At 39.9% G+C, this 21,170-nt stretch overlaps 1 pseudogene; it reads right to left on the bottom strand.

Annotated features, from left to right (window-relative positions):
* Window positions 1–677: 677 nt before the first annotated feature.
* The window catches only part of LOC119333702, a 27,184-nt pseudogene continuing 6,691 nt past the window's right edge, over window positions 678–21,170 (bottom strand).

Genomic DNA, 21,170 nt, shown 5'->3' with positions numbered 1-21,170 from the left:
GCGGGCGACCTACGCGCTGTATAGGATCCCACTGCTACATCATGCATGGGACATGCATGCACGATGCAGGGAACAGTGGGCTCATGGGCCTCCTTGTAGAAGGTTAAAAGATGTGTCCAAGCACATGCAGAACTGGGCATGTACGTACTGACTTCGGTTCGGTGTGGCTTGAAAAAGACCTGCATGAGCTCTACGACAAGGAAGAAGTGATGCAGCAGCCAGACGACGACCGCAACACCAAGTTCTTGCAGAATAGGGCATCACATAGGCGCCGTAAAAACACGATTCTAAGAGCATCTCTAATAGGTGCATAACTGCACGACACGCAAAAACTTTTTTACAACGTCGAAATAGTGTTTTTTGTGTGAAGCAGGGTGCTGGCTCCAGCAGGTGCAGTAAAATATGGCACGCGGGAGCAGCTCCAGAAGGCGTGCTAATTTACACCGCGCGCGTTGCAAATATGATTTTCACATGTCCATTTGACAATATGATGATGTGTCAAACATTAAACAAACATGCAAAACAAAGACATAGCATAGTTCACTTCCACGACATAGTTCAAGATCACCCAACCAAGTTCATGACAAATAAAAGTTTGCACAAACAAATGTCACATCAACAATCATGCCACATCACTCATCATCGTCCTCTTCTTCCTCCGATTCTTCCTCCTCATCCGAAGACGATTCTTCCTCCTCCTCTTCATTTTCAAGCGCCGCATCATCATCAGGAGCTCGGATGGTGTTCGTAAGATCTCCAACGGGATAATGCGAAGGTATGTGAGGCACACTGGAAGACATGCATCCACCAATGTCACCCGGAGGTGCTACCATGCCTCCCATGAGAGACCCAAAACTCATGCCTCCCATGGTAGCTCTGAAGCCACCCATGCCTCCCATGGTAGCTCCGACGCCACCCATGCCTCCCGTAGGTGCTCCCATGCCTCCCATGGTAGCTCCGAAGCCACCCATGCCACCCATGCCTCCCATTGGTAGCTCCCATGCCTCCCATGGCCATGTCTCTTGTTTGGACCAAGACTTCTTCAGGGGAAAGAATGATGTACTCCTTTTGCCTATCATCGAGTTTAGATGTGTCCGTGAAGAACAAGTGTTTCTCCCATTTCAATAATCTAGATCACTCCTCCATGGCCAATTTCTTCTCCTCCAATGCCAACTTCCTCTCCTCAGCAGCCACCCTCCTCTCTTCAGCCGCCGCATCTTGGCTCCTTGTCATCATCCTCACCTCATTTTCTTACTTTCGTGCCTTCACAATAGCTTCCGTAGCATTCTTTAAATCATCATCATCATCATCATCTTCTTCTTCTTCTTCTTCTTCTTCTTCTTCTTCTTCTTCTTCTTCTTCTTCTTCTTCTTCTTCTTCTTCTTCTTCTTCTTCTTCTTCTTCTTCTTCTTCTTCTTCTTCTTCTTCTTCTTCTTCTTCTTCTTCTTCTTCTTCTTCTTCTTCTTCTTCTTCTTCTTCTTCTTCTTCTTCTTCTTCTTCTTCTTCTTCTTCTTCTTCTTCTTCTTCTTCTTCTTCTCTTTTGCATCTTTCTTGCCTCCATTTGGTCTCTTTGGTTCGGAGTAGGCAACCGAATTTGGTGTAGGGATTCTCTTGCCACCATCACTTGATGCCTCCTCCTCCTCCTCATCATCATCCAAATCAATAGTTGCCTTGCTTTTATTGCTCTCCTCTTGGTCATCACGGGGCTTCCATTTCTCTTCATTCTTCAACACATTGTAGCAATGGGCCAACACAAATGGTCTCCTTTTCTTGACCTTCCCTTTCTTGGTCTTCTTCTCTTCTCCTTGAAATAAGTTTTATGCAATAGTGACCTACAAACAAAAGAACAAGTTAGCACTTGAAACACCAAAAAAGAAGCATGAACATGGAAGGAACATAAAGACATTACACTTACCCTATCTCTGTCATTAATGCCACTTGAGTTTATCGTGTCAACCGCCTTCTCAGGTTGTGAAAAATGGCACGCGCCATTTCTCACAACATGTGAGTTTTTTCTTTTTTCATAAATCCGTTTATTCAAAACATTCGTGCGTCCAAATCTCGAACTGTTTGCACCATTGGATTCCTCATGTCGAGATCTTCAAAACTAGATACCTTGTTGATAGGTTTTAACAAACTTTTTTTTCACAAAAAATTGGGCGAAAAACCGAACCGGGAGCATGGTTTTTTCCCTTTTCGAAAGAGGCATGGTCGTGCCTCTAGCGGAATCAGAACCGTGCCTCCCGCGGAAGCAAAACCGTCCCTCTCACGAAAGGAAAAAAACAAAAAATGTGTTTTTTCCTTTTCAAAAGAGGCACCGCCATGCCTCTCTCAAAATCACAACCATTGTCTCTTGCGGAAGTAAAATCTTGCCTCTCGTGGAAGGAAAAAAAAAGAAAACACATTTTTTCGTTTTTGAGAGGCACGGCCATGCCTCTCGCGAAAGCACAACCGTGCCTCTCGGGGAAGAAAAAAATGCGCTTTTTCGCACAAAATTTTTCAATTTTTTTTGCCTAAAGGCTATGGAAAACCAAAACATCGAAAACCCCCAGAAAAAACCATTTAAAATGCCGGAAACGCATGTGAAAAAATTAAATTATGAAGGGAGCGCCTAGAGTGCGACACATGGTGGGGCGGCTGAGAGCGCGCCAAGTGGCGCTGATCGTTGTGAGGCTCCTGAAGGAGCCCTCGTCAACTAGTTGCTCCCTTTTATTCTGTTGCTTTCGTTGTGTTTGGTTCGACTTCTGTTGTGCTGATTTTCTGATTTTTTCTTCCAAGGTTTGATTCCATTCCAGTATTTCTTGGGTTTTTGTTGGGTTTTTTCCTTGAGGTTTTTATTTTTATTTCAGCTTTCCTTTTTTCCTTTTGATTTACTAGCACATATGCCCATGTGTTGCAACGGGGGACAAACATTAGTCTTTATCATCAAAATTAATTGCAAGAAGAAAAAATCCCTAGCAAGAGAGGTAGCTCCTGGTGGCACGGGCTTTGGTGGACACCTCGGCGTGTCATCACCCATGATTTCATGTTTCGTGAGTGTGGCGACGAGCTGGTCGTATGCGTCAAGTGTGGAAATTGCGAGTTCCTCCTCGTCCTTAAATGCCTCCTCGGTCTACCCCACCCATCTGCTTCCCGCCTTTGGTGTAAATTATGATGATTTAGCCCACAAGTCCTTTAATTATGCACCATGCACATCGGCATGAGCTTGCAAGTTTAATCACGTCTTTATTTCTTCCATTGGCCCATAATAGTCTTGAGTCTTTAATCGGGTCTTCATTTCTTTCATTGGCCTACAATCGGGTTTTCATCGGGCCCAAGGAGGCTTTGAAATCACAAGGAAACCTCGAGACTTGTCAGAAGTAATATGTTTCCGTTGTAATGAAGTAGGGCACTTTGCCAGAGATTGTCCCAAAGAGAAGGAGAATTGTGCTAAATATTTGAGTCTGTGAGAAATATAGTAGTAGTAGTGGAAACAATTCTTTTATATTGAGGTGTTGAGTTGATGCATGTAATGAAAACGCAGGAGATTGTAAGAATTTGAGAATCAATAAAGTTAGCATCATTGGTACTGATTTGGATTTTATGAGTAGTTACTCTATGAAGAAAGATTTTGACCATTTTTGAGGATATGAGAAATATGGTCTATGGAAGATTTGTGCATTTTAAGGGTGGTAGTACCCTGCGAGGACACTTGACCTCTGGAAAGGATTATGATATTCCACGGAGTGGACTTTGGACAAAATAAGTACGAGTTTTTCTCAATATGTGGGATACCCCAAGAGCATGAAGGGATGAAATACTATTGGAATATAAATGAGGTATAATGTTGGTAATATGGAGCAATAGTAACGCCGTGATGAGTCTAAGTAATCACGTCTTAGTTTGGTACCAATAGAAGGAAGGGAGACCCTACAATTGGATGGATTTAAGAAATGCTAGGAAGCTGGATGTTGGAATAATGATCAGTTGCCCGATGATGATTTCAAGGTTTGTAAGTGATCAGATGGGCCATAACCCACAGGCCCCAGGACCTGCCAAGAAGCAATCACACTCTTGCTGAAGGAAAAACCCTAGAAGAAGATACGACTTTATCAACATACGATCTTATAGGAGTAACGCAAAACCTGAGAGTTGTGAAGGAAAGATAGATGTTTCTTTGGCTTGCAGAATCAATGAATTTTTTCCGAACCCAGTTCGTGGACAAGAGAAATTCTGCAATGCTTGTGAGGATGACCGAGTGTTAGAATGCGAGATTCGCTAAACCATATACAAGGTAATGATTTGGGTGCGGGATGGATTGATCACCATACCGACTTACTCTTATTATTTGCCTTGCTATGTGGGATGGTAAATCTAGAGTGACTTTCCTATAGTAGAATGACAACGATCAAAACCTTGTTTGAACCCTAGAAATGTATGACAATTTTTTCCTTGTACAAGGCAGCTGTTGCCACACGTAGGATATACGGTGAGGATGAAGCCCAGACCCATTTTCCTACAGGAGAACCCATAAATTGATGACCACCATGAGATATCGATAGTTGTTTATTATTGGCGTCAGACTTGTCAGCTAAGAAGACCCAGTCATGGAAGAACCTTATCAAGATGAAAGGAGAGAAGTACTGAGGAAAAGGTTATGCCACTGCCGGAAGGTCCCAGAGAAGAAATTATCCTGAAGATCTGAGAGGATCGACACTGTCAATGAAAATGAGGAAGTATATGAGTTTTGATGGAACCGTAACCATGCTTCTAAGGGTGGTAGCACCCCAGACCCCCTCCTGCGACGATCGATGGATTTTGAGGAGACCCCCAAACCCTAACCTATTTCTTGCTAGCCTCTCCGAATCTCGGGGACGAGATTCATTTTAAGGGTGGTAGGTTTGTAACATCCCCAAATTCTAAATTTTGGAATGTTATATTAAATAAATAGTTTTGATTGATTGTTTGATTTGTGGTGTGGTTGCTTGAGTGCAATTGAGTGAAATTTGAAACTTTTGAAAGTTAAATGAGAGGAAATAAAAGGACTTTCCCAAACTTTCACTTTACATTTTGATCTCCATGAATTCAAATTCTTTTCATCACAAAACCCTGGAGAGAAGATGACATGACTTCTTCCATTTAAATAAATGTAAGGAGTTTTGAAAAGATTTGAATTTTTATTTGGAAATATTTTTTCAATTCAGAAACTTTAAGCAACTCAATGATTTTCATGAGAGAAGATAAAATGACTTCTTCAAATCATATGAAATATGAGTTGGGAGTTTAAAAGAATCAAATTGAAAGTCCCTTTTGAAATTATTCTCATTTTGGAGTTATTTGGATTTTTTTTTCAAATTATTTTTCTCCAAAAGTAAAATATATGGAAATTATGGTAAAATGATTCCTTACATTATAAAATTGCAGAGAAATAAATTTGAATTTATTTTGGTATTTTTAAAATGATTTTTATGAGGTTTTATTGCACCAGTATCACTATTTGCTTTATTTTATTTTTTCTGGAATTTATTTTCTGCTGAGAATATGTTCATCATTTGGAAAATCTTTTTCTGAAAATTTTTATATATAATATGGCTATGTAAAATTAATTTTATTTTCGTTATTCAGTTTTTTCTTTTCTGATTCTATTAAAAAACTGCGCGTGCGCCTCGAACTAACTGTTGCCCACATGCGCAGCATAGTGGCATCGGGCGCCCAATCATTTTATTTTTTTTCTTCTCTCCTACATGGGCCAGGTCCAGCCAGCCTTTTTTTCACTTTGACCGAATTGTTTAAAAAAAACTACAGAGCGGCCGGGCTGAACTTTTAGCCTATGATATTTTTCAAATATCATCTACATATGTATATGTTTAGTCCCACATTGCCTAGTCTTTGATCTCTAAACCTTTTTTCCATCTATAAATAGACCCATAAAGCCTCAAAAATCATCCGATTCGGATTAAACGAATATATTTTGGTTTGACTAGATTTATTAAAGAAAAATATTTTTCTCCTCTCCGGCGGGACTTCTGAAAATTGTCTCCTCTTTCTGAAGTCGTATTTTCTCTATCTTATAAAGGTATCTTTCTTCCGAAAATCCATTTCTACACCCGAGCTCATCTGCACCCGCGTTGACCAAAAAAATCACAACAAATACTAGAAAAATTCAAAAAATTCCAAATAAAATTTGTGTGGTAGACAATTTGATGCGTGAGGCCCGCTCGAAATTTCAAGTCATTTGAATTTATAAGCAGCTCTTAGCAAAAAAGACAAATTGGGGGTCTGTAAAAATGTTTACTGTTCATGTACTATTTTGGCCCGATTTGTCTTTTTTGCTGAGAGCTGCTCATATGTGCAAATGACTTGAAATTTGGAGCGGGCCTCTCGCATCAAATTGTCTACCATACAAATTTTATTTGGAATTTTTTGAATTTGTTTTGAATTTTTTATGATTTTTTTTCTAATTGGGTGCAGATGAGCTTGGGCACCAAAACGCCCTACTCTCTTCCGAAAATCCATTTCTGCACCCGAGCTCATCTGCACCCGCGTTGACCAAAAAAATCAAAACAAATACTAGAAAAATTCAAAAAAATCCAAATAAAATTTGTGTGGTAGACAATTTGATGTGTGACTTCCGTAGTTTATTATTTCTAGACTAGTACAGTAGAATAATTAGATTATCAATTAGTCTCTGTATTTATACATTAGACCTAAAATTCTTTTAGCCGTAACTATTTTCAGCTTGGTCCTGATTTTTCAAATAGCCATACCTTTTTACTCGTTCATCCAAATAGATGAAACCAACGCCTATAGTTTTGTCTTGTTTTCACCTATCCAGTGAACCTGTCACATCAACTTTTTGAAATTTGCAAATTTCGAAATTTGTTCAGATTCAGATTCATATTCAAACTTCTTTTGATCATAACTTGAGTTTCGTAACTCCGATTTAGTTGATTCTTTTTGCAAATCGAAGCTCTTGACTTAACTTTCTGATAAGATCCAATCCACCCAATTTTGGTACTGTTAGAAATTGTTTTCTATTGCAAGAGTTAATTGCTTGTTTTCGAAGTTTTTCGAGATCTTTTCTTTGATTCTTTTGCATGATTTCTTATGTGTGGTTACTATTGCTTGCTCACGATAGATTGAACGGAGTGTGACGAGTAGAACTATCAGAAGTTATGAGTGTGAATCATCTTCATCAATATTACAAGGCAAGTTCACACTTTGATTATACCTTTTCCATACCCAGTTCTACTTGCATTAGTTTCACCCTTAAACATTGCATGGTTAGGACTTGATTAACATGTGGGTATTGGGAAGTAGTTGATGAGGTAGGAACATATTGACTTTTATTCAAACCCGAGGAATTCTACGTTATGCTTATACTCCTATGCTATGCTCATAGACGTGGATTGGTTTGTGAGATTCATGAAAGATGTGAGAGTTATTTATATCTAAGGGTTAACTTAAGGTGGCTACTTTAATACACATCTGGGTGGAATGGTTGGGGCATCCTGGAGCACCTAGTGGTTTGCCCGGGAACCTGGAGAACCCAGTGCTTGCCCAAGGGAATCCCAGAGTATCCGTGTGATCATCCTACGGTTTGCCACCCAGGCTCAAAGGGATCATAAGATTATTCATGCTAGAAACTTCCGTGTGCAGCCACAAGCCATTATGGCTCTGGCATAGTTGAGTATGTTGTGTGACCTCTTTCAGTGGTAGGCTAGCAGATGTAGGGGGAAAGTAGGTGGTACTGTCTACCCCGAGTAAAGAGTTAATGCTTCGAAAAGACTGTGTCTCGATGATCCATTTCTCAAACATCATGTAGCGCGAGAAATTCAACGGAGGAGATTGAGTCTTGTGGGGAAAAGTGTGCAAACCTCTGCTGAGTGTACAAACTAATCATGATTAGTCGTGTCCCCGGTTATGGACATCTTGAGTATCTGGTACTTGAATTATTGATTTGATCTCATCACTCTATTAATCAATTTATTGGGTTGATGGTTATTTAAATTTGGGATTGAGTTGGAGGAGCCTTCTCAATATTTTCAACAAACTTGTAGTTAAATAAAATTTATTCCTTTGTTGTATGAAAAAAATTAGCTTTTTGCAAAAATTAAACTTAGAGCCTCCACCAGCCAAATATGCACGTAGTGATAGCCATTATTCAGCATTGCTCTACCGTGTGAAGTACATTCAATGTACTGACCTACATGGCTGCAACATCTCATGTTGCAGGAATCTTAAGACGAGTAAGTGATACGTTAGGGTTACGATTTCTACACTCAACTTTGCCATTGGTGTTGATGGGAATCCACAACTTTGTTGTTATTTCTGCTATTTGGATTGAGGTAATAGTATTTATGTTACTTTATACATGTGATTTACCTCTGTTATAAATCCTCGAGTACTGTGTGTGTCAGCATACCGATCCAGGGATGACACTTAAGCACAGAGACTTGATCCATTCGGGTCGCTACAACAGCTGAGTTGTCAATTCAACCACACCTGGAAACTTAATATCTGCAGCAAGGTATTTAGTAGCAAAGTAATATGATAGTAGTGCTAACGGTAGCAAACGTTATATTTTTGGGTTTTATAGTGATTGTAACAGTAGCAAGAGAAAAGTAAATAAGCGAAGAAGAATATATGAAAAGCTCGTAGGCATTGGATCGGTGATGGAGAATTATGTCAGATGCGATCAATCATGCAACAATTATAACATAGGGTGACACAGAACTAGCTCCAGTTCATCAATCTAATCTAGGCATGTATTCCGAATATAGTCATACGTGCTTATGGAAAAGAACTTACATGACATATTTTGTCCTACCCTCCCGTGGCAGCGGGGTCCTATTGGAAACTAAGGGATATTAAGGCCTCCTTTTAATAGAGTACCGGACCAAAGCATTAACACATAATGAATACATGAACTCCTCAAACTACGGTCATCACCGGTAATGGTCCCGATTATTGTCACTTCGGGGTTAACGGATCATAACACATAATAGGTGACTATAGACTTGCAAGATAGGATCAAGAACTCACATATATTCATGAAAACATAATAGGTTCAGATCTGAAATCATGGCACTCGGGCCCTAGTGACAAGCATTAAGCATAGCAAAGTCATAGCAACATCAATCTCAGAACATAGTGGATACTAGGGATCAAACCCTAACAAAACTAACTCGATTACATGATAAATCTCATCCAACCCATCACCGTCCAACAAGCCTACGATGGAATTACTCACGCACAGCGGTGAGCATCATGAAATTGGTGATGGGGGAAGGTTGATGATGGCGATGGCGGTGGATTCCCCTCTTTGGAGCCCCGAACGGACTCCAGATCAGCCCTCCCGGGAGAGTTTAGGGCTTGGCGGCAGCTCTGTATTGTAAAACACAATGAATCCTTCTCTCTGATTTTTTTCTCCCCGAACACGAATATATGGAGTTGGAGTTGAGGTCGGTGGAGCATCAGGAGGCCCACGAGGTAGGGGGCGCGCCCAGAGGGGCAGGCGCGCCCCCACCCTCATGGACAGGGTGTGGGGCCCCTGACGTGGATTCTTCTTCCAATATTTTTTATATATTCCAAAAATAATCTCCATTGATTTTCATGTCATTCCGAGAAATTTTATTTCTGCACAAAAATAACACCATGGCAATTCTGCTGAAAACAATGTCAATCCGGGTTAGTTCCATTCAAATCATGCAAGTTAAAGTCCAAAACAAGGGCAAAAGTGTTTGGAAAAGTAGGTACGGCGGAGATGTATCAGACCACTCATCAAGGGTGCATGACCATAAAAGATATTACTCATATAAATAGAACAACAATTATTCTCTGGTTTAAATGAATAACCATCTTGCATCAAACAAGATCCAGATATAATGTTCATGCTTAACGCTGGCACCAAATAACAATTATTCAGGTCTAAAACTAACCCCGAAGGTAGATGTAGAGGTAGCGTGCCGACCAGGATCACATCGACTTTGGAACCATTTCCCACGCGCGTCGTTACCTCATTCTTAGCCAATCTTCGTTTAATCCGTAGCCCCTGTTTCGAGTTGCAAATATGAGCATCAGAACCAGTATCAAATACCCAGGCGCTACTACGAGGATTAGTAAGGTACACATCAATAACATGTATATCAAATATACCTTTCACTTTGCCATCCTTCTTATCCGCCAAATACTTGGGGCAGTTCCCCTTCCAGTGACCAGTCCCTTTGCAGTAGAAGCGCTTAGTCTCAGGCTTAGGTCCAGACTTGGCTTCTTCACTTGAGCAACAACTTACTTGTTATGCTTCTTGAAGTTCCCCTTCTTCCCTTTTCCCTTTTTCTTGAAACTAGTGGTCTTGTTAACCATCAACACTTGACGCTCCTTCTTGATTTCTACCTCCGCAGCCTTCAACATTGTGAAGAGCTCGGGAATTGTCTTATCCATCCCTTGCATGTTATAGTCCATCACGAAGCTCTTGTAGCTTGGTGGCAGTGATTGAAGAACTCTGTCAATGACACTATCATCAGGAAGATTAACTCCCAGTTGAGTCAAGTGGTTGTGGTACTCAGACATTCTGAGTATATGTTCACTGATAGAACTATTCTCCTCCATTTTGTAGCTATAGAACTTATTGGAGACTTCATATATCTCAATCCGGGAATTTGCTTGAAATATTAACTTCAACTCTTGGAACATCTCAGATGCTCCATGACGTTCAAAACGTCGTTGAAGTCCCAGTTCTAAGCCGTAAAGCATGGCACACTGAACTATCGAGTAGTCATCAGCTTTGCTCTGCCAGACGTTCTTAACGTCATCAGTAGCGTCTACAGCAGGCCTAGCACCTAGCGGTGCTTCCAGGACGTAATTCTTCTGTGCAGCAATGAGGATAATCCTCAAGTTACGGACCCAATACGTGTAGTTGCTACCATCATCATTCAACTTAGCTTTCTCTAGGAACGCATTAAAATTCAAAGGAACAGTAGCATGGGCCATTGATCTACAACAGCATAGACATACAAAATACTATCAGGTACTAAGTTCATGATAAATTAAATTTCAATTAATCATATTACTTAAGAACTCCCATTTAGATAGACATCCCTCTAATCATCTAACTGATCGCGTGATCCATATCAACTAAACCATGTCCGATCATCACATGAGATGGAGAAGTTTCAATGGTGAACATCACTATGTTGATCATATCTACTATATGATTCACGCTCGACCTTTCGGTCTCAGTGTTCCGAGGCCATATCTGCATATGCTAGGCTCGTCAAGTTTAACCCGAGTATTCTGCGTGTGCAAAACTAGCTTGCACCCGTTGTATGTGAACGTAGAGCATATGACACCCGATCATGACGTGGTGTCTTGGCACAACGAACTGTAGCAACGGTGCATACTCAGGGTGAACACTTATATCTTAAAATTTAGTGAGAGATTATAATGCTACCGCCATACTAAGCAAAATAAGATGCATAAAGGATAAACATCACATGCAATCAAATAAGTGATATGATATGGCCATCATCATCTTGGGCCTTTGATCTCCATCTCCAAACACCGTCATGATCACCATCATCACCGGCTTGACACCTTGATCTCCATCTTAGCATCGTTGTCATCTCGCCAACTATTGGTTCTACGACTATTGCTACCATTTAGTAATAAAGTAAAGCAATTACATGGTGATTGCATTTCATACAATAAAGAGACAACCATATGGCTCCTGCCAGTTGCCGATAACTGCTACAAAACATGATCATCTCATACAACAATTTATATATCATCACGTCTTGACCATATCACATCACAGCAAGCCCTGCAAAAACAAGTTATACGTCCTCTACTTTGTTGTTGCAAGTTTTACGTGGCTTCTACGGGCTTCTAGCAAGAACCTTTCTTACCAACGCATCAAAACCACAACGATTTTTTGTCAAGTGTGTTGTTTTAACCTTCAACAAGGACCAGGCGTAGTCAAACTCGATTCAACTAAAGCTAGAGAAACAGACACCCACTAGCCACCTGTGTGCGAAGCACGTTGGTAGAACCAGTCTCATGAACACGGTCATGTAATGACGGTCTAGGCCGCTTCATCCAACAATACCGCCGAATCAATGTAAGACATGATGGTAAGCAGCATGACTATTATCGCCCACAACTCATTGTGTTCTACTCGTGCATATAACATCTACGCATAGACCTGGCTTGGATTCCACTATTGGGGAACGTAGTATTTCAAAAATTTGCCTACGATCATGCAAGATCTATCCAGGATAAGCATAGCAACGAGTGGGGAGAGTGTGTCTATGTATACCCTCGTTGACCGAAAGCGGAAGCGTTTAGTAACTCGGTTGATGTAGTCGAATGTCTTCGCGATCCAACCGATCCAAGTACCGAACGTATGGCACCTTCGCGATCAGCACACGTTCAGCTCGGTGACATCCCTCGTACTATTGATCTAGATGAGGCCGAGGGAGAGTTCCGTCAGCATGATGGCATGGTGAAGATGATGATGAAGTTACCGGCACAGGGATTCGCCTAAGCACTACGACGATATGACCGAGGTGTGTAACTGTGGAGGGGGGCACCGCACACGGCTGATACGTCTCCAACGTATCTATAATTTTTAATTGTTCCATGCTATTATCTTATCAACCTTGGATGTTTTATATGCTATTTTATATGATTTTTGGGACTAACCTATTAACCTAGAGCCCAGTGCCAGTTTCTGTTTTTTCCTTGTTTTTAAGTATCACAGAAAAGGAAAATCAAACGGAGTCCAATTGACCTGAAACTTCACGGAGATCATTTTTGGACCAGAAGAAGCCCACGGATTACCGGAGGTGGGCCAGAAGAGTCCTGAGGCCACCACGAGGGTGGGCGGCGCGCCCTACTGCCTCGTGGCTGCCTCAGGAACCACCCGACTTGCCCCCGACTCCAACACCTCTTATATAACCCAAAACCTCCAAAAAAATAACCTAGATCAGGAGTTCCGCCGCCAGAAGCCTCCGTAGCCACCGAAAACCAATCTAGACCCGTTCTGGCACCCTGTCGGAGGGGGGAATCCCTCTCCGGTGGCCATCTTCATCATCCCGGCGCTCTCCATGACGAGGAGGGAGTAGTTCACCCTCAGGGTTGAGGGTATGTACCAATAGCTATGTGTTTGATCTCTCTCTCTCTCTATCTCTCGTGTTCTTGAGTTGGCACGATCTTGAGGTATCACGAGCTTTGCTATTATAGTTGGATCTTATGATGTTTCTCCCCCTCCACTCTCTTATAATGGATTGAGTTTTCCCTTTGAAGTTATCTTATCGGATTGAGTCTTTAAGGATTTGAGAACACTTGATGTATGTCTTGCATGTGCTTATCTGTGGTGACAATGGGATATCACGTGATCCACTTGATGTATGTTTTGGTGATCAACTTGCGAGTTCCGTGAGCTTATGCATAGGGGTTGGCACACGTTTTTGTCTTGACTCTCCGGTAGAATCTCCGGGGCACTCTTTGAAGTTCTTTGTGTTGGTTGAATAGATGAATTTGAGATTGTGTGATGCATATCGTATAATCATACCCACAGATACTTGAGGTGACATTGGAGTATCTAGGTGACATTAGGGTTTTGGTTGATTTGTGTCTTAAGGTGTTATTCTAGTACGAACTCTATGATAGATTGAACGGAAAGAATAGCTTCGTGTTATTTTACTATGGACTCTTGAATAGATCGATCAGAAAGAATAACTTTGAGGTGGTTTTGTACCCTACAATAATCTCTTCGTTTGTTCTCTGCTATTAGTGACGTTGGAGTGACTCTTTGTTGCATGTTGAGGGATAGTTATATGATCCAATTATGTTATTATTGTTGAGAGAACTTGCACTAGTGAAAGTATGAACCCTAGGCCTTGTTTCCTAGCATTGCAACACTATTTGTGCTCACTTTTACCACTTGCTACCTTACTGTTTTTATATTTTCAGATTACAAAAATCATTATATACCATCCATATTGCACTTGTATCATCATCTCTTCGCCGAACTAGTGCACCTATACAATTTACCATTGTATTGGGTGTGTTGGGGACACAAGAGACTCTTTGTTATTTGGTTGCAGGGTTGTTTGAGAGAGACCATCTTTCCTACGCCTCCCACAGATTGATAAACCTTAGGTCATGCACTTTAGGGAAATTTTCTACTGTCCTACAAACCTCTGCACTTGGAGGCCCAACAACGTCTACAAGAAGAATGTTGCGTAGTAGAAATCAAGCTCTTTTCTGGCGCCATTGCCAGGGAGGTTAGCGCTTGAAGGTATATCTTTAGATCTTGCAATCGAATCTTTTTGTTTCTTATTTTATCACTAGTTTAGTTTATAAAAGAAAATGACAAAAAAAGGAATTGAGTTTGCCTCATACGCTTCATCTTTTTAATATTTTTCGTGAGAATGATGGAAAGGAAAACTGTTCTCAAGTGCTAGAAGAAGAAGTCTATAAAATGTTTGGCACTAAATCTTTGAATGATGATCATGATTGCAATGTTGTTAGTATGAACTCCTTGTACTAATGATGATTGCACTAGTCATAATGAAAATGTCTCTTATAAGCATGTCAACTTTTGTGGAATACATAGAGCTTGCAAGCACACACCTAATAGGGAAGATAGATTTTGCAAGAGGCATAAGTATTTGGAAACTAAATGGTTGCAATAAAGGCTAGATGATTGTGCTGAAAGATTCAATATTTATCGCCATCCTTGTGAACTTTGCAATGAACATGGTCATTTAAAGCTCCAATGCTATTTGTTTCATGATCAAATCATGTCCAAAAATTGTGATAACTTGATTACCCTTAAGCATCATAAAGAGCTTAGTATTCTTTTGGGGTATGTAGAAATGAAACATATAACCAAGGGTATTCCAAAATTTAATCTTGATAGATTTCTTGATGTTGATCTAGAAGAAATTTTTATGTATTGTGCGGTGAATTGCATTGAAAATCCTTATATTGCCAATTACATAAAGACAAGAAAACAAATAGAATATGAAGATAATACTAATGAAAGGGAAGAGAATTCCCAATATTCTCCTATTATTTCTTATGATGAATTAGGTAACGAGGAGGAGCCTCCTATTCAACCAATCTCATTAATAAGGAGCTCCGAAAAGAGGATAAAACCCACACATGATGTGAAGAAGAAAAAGAAAAGACGGAGAAGCAAAGGTAAAAATTTATCCCTCCCAAATAATTTTGCTCCTGTTACTCATTGTGATGATGATAATTGTTATACTATTGGTGCTATCCATACTATTAATGATCAGAGTGATTATGCTTATGATATGAAAAGGTCCAAGCTTGGGGATACTATGTTTGATCAGAATGACATGTTTGAGAATGTATTTGATGCAATTAATGTTTGTCCCAAGCTTGGGGATGCTACGTTTGATGAAGATGATATTTTTAGTCTCCCAAGTTTTGATGAGCAAATTTATTATGATGATAGCATGCCTCCTATTTATGATGGTTATATTGATGAATGTGGGTTTGGAAGAGTGTCAACTTTAGGAAGTAATGATCCCACTATTTTGGAGGGTGTTGAATCTTATTGTGACAATTATAAAAGTGGATTTGGAGAGGTCATGACTTTATTTAGTAATGATTCCACTATCTTGGAAGAGGTTTCAATCGATTATGATGAGAACAAAGTTGCTACTTATGATGATTATTGTGATGACACTTATGCTATATAAAGTAGTGATGATTATATTTATAAAACTTTTCATGATTATGATTACCCTTTTTCTGAACATTACTCTTTTAATGTGGAAACTATTTTTAGTATTCGAATTTCTTATGATACTCCCACTATTACGAATAAGAAGAATTTTGCTTATGTGGAGAGTAGTAAATTTTCTATGCTTGTAGATCATGAAAGCAATGCTTTATGTGATTGTTATATTATGGAATTCATTCATGATGCTACTTAAAATTATTATGAGGGAGGTATATATGCTTGTAGGAATTGCAATAATATCAAGTTCCCTCTCTATGTGCTTAAAGTTTCAAAGTTATGCTTGTTCCACCCTCCTATGCAAGTTGATTATTGTTCCCACAAGTTGTTTGCTCACAAAATCCCTATGCATAGGAAGTGGGTTAGACTTAAATGTGCTAGTCATATTCTTCATGATGCTCTCTTTATGTTTCAATTCTTATCTTTTATGTGAGCATCATTGAAATCATCGTGCCTAGCTAGGGGCGTTAAACGATAGCGCTTGTTAGGAGGCAACCCAATTTTATTTTTGTTACTGTTTAGTAATAAATAATTCATCTAGCCTCTGTTTAGATGTGGTTTTATGCTTTTAATTAGTGTTTGTGTCAAGTAGAACCTTTGGGAAGACTTGGGGAAAGTCTTTGCGATCTTGCTGTAAAAAACAGAAACTTTAGCGCTCACGAGATTTGCTGCCATTTTTTTACTGGAGAGTGCTATTTAGGTAATTATTTTTGCAGATGATTAATAGATAAATTCCTCACGTCCAGCAATTTATTTTAGAATTGTTGGGTTTCAAGAAGTATACGTTTGATCCAGATTACTACAGACTATTCTGTTTTTGACAGATTCTGTTTTCTATGTGTTGTTTGCTTATTTTGATGAATCTATCAGTAGTATCGGAGGGTATGAACCATAGATGAGTTGGAATACAGTAGATATTACACCAATATTAATTTAGAATGAGTTCACAACAGTACCTAAGTGGTGATTTATTTTCTCATACTAACAGAGCTTACGAGTTTTCTGTTAAGTTTTGTGTTGTGAAGTTTTCAAGTTTTGGGTAAAGATTCGATGGACTATGGAATAAGGAGTGGCAAGAGCCTAATCTTGGGGATTCCCAAGGCACCCCAAGTTAATATTCAAGGACAACCAAGAGCCTAATCTTGGGGATGCCCCGGAAGGCATCCCCTCTTTCGTCTTTGTTCATCGGTAACTTTACTTGGAGCTATATTTTTATTCACCACATGATATGTGTTTTGCTTGGAGCGTCATTTTATTTTATTTTATTTTGCTTTCTGTTTGAATAAAACACAAAGATATGAAATTCTTAAATGTTAGAGTCTTCACATAGTTGCATAATTATTCGACTACTCATTGATCTTCACTTATATCTTTTGGAGTAGTTTGTCGTTTGCTCTAGTGCTTCACTTATATCTTTTTAGAGCACGGCGGTGGTCTTATTTTGAAGAAATAGATGAACTATCATGTTTCACTTATATTATTTTGAGAGTCTTTAGAACAGCATGATAATTTTCTTTGGTTATGAAACTAGTCCTAATATGATAGGCATCCAAGAGGGATATAATAAAAACTTACATATAAAGTGCTTTGAATACTATGAGAAGTTTGATACTTGATGATTGTTTTGAGATATGAAGATGGTAATATTAGATTCGTGCTAGTTGAGTAATTGTGAATTTGAGAAATACTTGTGTTGAGGTTTGCAAGTCCCGTAGCATGCACGTATGGTAACCGTTGTGTGAGAAATTTGAAGCATGGGGTGTTTCTTTGATTGCCTTCCTTATAAGTGGCGGTCGGGGACGAGCGATGGTCTTTTTCTACCAATCTATCCCCCTAGGAGCATGTGCGTAATGCTTGGTTTTTGATGACTTGTAGATTTTTGCAATAAGTATGTGAGTTCTTTATGACTAATGTTGAGCCCATGGATTATATGCACTCTCACCTTTCCATCATTGCTAGCCTCTTCGGTGCCGTGCATTGCCCTTTCTCACCTTGAGAGTTGGTGCAAACTTCGCCGGTGCATCCAAACCTCGTGATACGATACGCTCTAACACACATAAACCTCCTTATATCTTCCTCAAATCAGCCACCATACCTACCTATTATGGCATTTCCATAGCCATTCCGAGATATATTGCCATGCAACTTTCCACCGTTCCGTTTATTGTGACACGCATCATCATTGTCATATTGCCTTGCATGATCATGTAGTTGACATCGTATTTGTGGCAAGGCCACCATGCATAATTTATCATACATGTCACTCTTGATTCATTGCCCATCCTAGTACACCACCGGAGGCATTCATATAGAGTCATACTTTGTTCTAGTATCGAGTTGTAATCTTTGAGTTGTAAATAAATAGAAGTGTGATGATCATCATTAATAGAGCATTGTCCCAAAAAAGTCCAAATAAAAAAGAAAGGCCAAATAAAAAAAGAAAAGAAAGGCCAAATAAAAAAATAAAAAAATATATAAAAGGGACAATGCTACTATCCTTTTTTTCCACACTTGTGCTTCAAAGTAGCACCATGATCTTCATGATAGAGAGTCTCTTGTTTTGTCACTTTCATATACTAGTGGGAATTTTTCATTATAGAACTTGGCTTGTATATTACAACAATGGGCTTCCTCAAATGCCCTAGGTCTTCGTGAGCAAGCAAGTTGGATGGACACCCACTTAGTTTTTTTTGTTGAGCTTTCATACATTTATAGCTCTAGTGCATCCATTGCATGGCAATCCCTACTCCTTGCATTGACATCAATTGATGGGATCTCCCTAGCCCATTGATTAGCCGCGTCAATGTGAGACTTTCTCCTTTTTTGTCTTCTCCACATAACCCCCATCATCATATTCTATTCCACCCATAGTGTTATATCCATGGCTCACGCTCATGTATTGCCTGAAAGTTGGAAAAAGTTTGAGATTGCTAAAGTGTGAAACAATTGCTTGGCTTGTCATCGGGGTTGTGCATGATGAGAGCATTGTTGTGTGACGAAAATGGAGTATGACCAAACTATATGATTTTGTAGGGATGAACATTCTTTTGCCATGCTATTTTGAGAAGACGTAATTGCTTAGTTAGTATGATTGAAGTATTATTATTTTTATGTCAATATTGAACTTTTGTCTTCAATCTTATGGATCTGAATATTCTTGCCACAATAATGAAAATTACATTGATAAATATGTTAGGTAGCATTCCACATCAAAAATTCTGTTTTTATCATTTACCTACTCGAGGACGAGCAGGAATTAAGCTTGGGGATGCTTGATACGTCTCCAATGTATCTATAATTTTTTATTGTTCCATGCTATTATATTATCAACCTTGGATGTTTTATATGCATTTATATGCTATTTTATATGATTTTTGGGACTAACCTATTAACCTAGAGCCAGTGCCAGTTTTTGTTTTTTCCTTGTTTTTAAGTATCACAGAAAAGGAAAATCAAACGGAGCCCAATTGACTTGAAACTTCACGGAGATCATTTTTGGACTATAAGAAGCCCACGGAGTACCGGAGGTGGGCCAGAAGAGTCTCGAGGCCACCACGAGGGTGGGGGGCGCACACTACCCCCTAGGCGTGCCCCCTGCCTCGTGGCCGCCTCGGGAACCCCCTGACTTGCTCCCGACTCCAACACCTCTTATATAACCCAAAACCTCCAGAAAGTAACCTAGATCGGGAGTTCCGCCGCCAGAAGCCTCCGTAGCCACCGAAAACCAATCTAGACCCGTTCTGGCACCCTGCCGGAGGGGGGAATCCCTCTCCAGTGGCCATCTTCATCATCCCGGTACTCTCCATGACGAGGAGGGAGTAGTTCACCCTCGGGGCTGAGGGTATGTACCAGTAGCTATGTGGTTGATCTCTCTCTCTCTCTCTCTCTCTCGTGTTCTTGAGTTGGCACGATCTTGATGTATCACGAGCTTTGCTATTATAGTTGGATCTTATGATGTTTCTCCCCCTCCACTCTCTTGTAACGGATTGAGTTTTCCCTTTGAAGTTATCTTATCGGATTGAGTCTTTAAGGATTTGAGAACACTTGATGTATGTCTTGCATGTGCTTATCTGTGGTGACAATGGGATATCACGTGATCCACTTGATGTATGTTTTGGTGATCAACTTGCGAGTTTCGTGACCTTATGCATGGGGGTTTGCTACCTCTTGAGCATTACATTGGTTTTCCCTTGAAGAGGAAAGGGTGATGCAGCAAAGTAGCGTAAGTATTTCTCTCAGTTTTTGAGAACCAAGGTATCAATCCAGTAGGATATCACGCTCAAGTCCCACGCACCTACACAAACAAATAAGAACCTCGCAACCAATGTGATAAAGGGGTTGTCAAGCCCTTCACGGTCACTTACGAGAGTGAGATCTGATAGATATGATAAGATAATATTTTTGGTATTTTTATTATAAAGAGAAATAAAGATGCAAAGTAAAATAAACGGCAAAGGAAATAACTAAGTTTGGAAGATTAATATGATGGAAGATAGACCCGGGGGCCATAGGTTTCACTAGTGGCTTCTCTCAAGAGCATAAGTATTACGGTGGGTAAACGAATTACTGTCGAGCAATTGATATAATTGAGCATAGTTATGAGAATATCTAGGTATGATGATGTATGTAGGCATCACGTCCGCGACAAGTAGACCGAAACGATTCTGCATCTACTACTATTACTCCACACATCGACCGCTATCCAGCATGCATGTAGAGTATTAAGTTCATAAGAACAAAGTAATGCTTTAAGGAAGATGACATGATGTAGAGGGATAAACTCATGCAATATGATATAAACCCCATCTTTTTATCCTCGATGGAAACAATACAACACGTGTCGTTTCCCTTTCTGTCACTGGGATCGAGCACCGCAAGATTGAACCCAAAGCTAAGAACTTCTCCCATTGCAAGAAAGATCAATCTAGTAGGCCAAACCAAATTGATAATTCATAGAGACTTGCAAAGATAAACCAATCATACAAAAAAGAATTCAGAGGAGAATAAAATATTTTTCATACATAATCTGGATCATAAACCCACAATTCATCTGATCTCGACAAACACACCGTAAAACAAGATTACATCGAATAGATCTCCAAGAAGACCGAGGAGAACTTTGTATTGAGATCCAAAGAGAGAGAAGAAGCCATCTAGCTAATAACTATGGACCCGTAGGTCTGAAGTAAACTACTCACACATCACCAGAGAGGCCATGGAGTTGATGTAGAGGCCCTCCGTGATCTATGCCCCCTCCGGTGGAGCTCCGGAAAAGACCCCGAGATGGGATCTCTCGGGTACAGAAGGTTGCGGCGGTGGAATTAGGTTTTCGTGGTGTTCCTGGATGTTTGGGGGGTACGTGGATATACATAGGAGGAAGAAGTACGTCGGTTGAGCAACAGACGTCCCACAA

This window comes from Triticum dicoccoides, chromosome 7A (genome assembly GCF_002162155.2).
Source record: "Triticum dicoccoides isolate Atlit2015 ecotype Zavitan chromosome 7A, WEW_v2.0, whole genome shotgun sequence".
In the NCBI taxonomy this organism is placed as follows: Eukaryota; Viridiplantae; Streptophyta; class Magnoliopsida; order Poales; family Poaceae; genus Triticum; species Triticum dicoccoides.
This window is presented reverse-complemented; position numbering and strand designations above follow the sequence as displayed.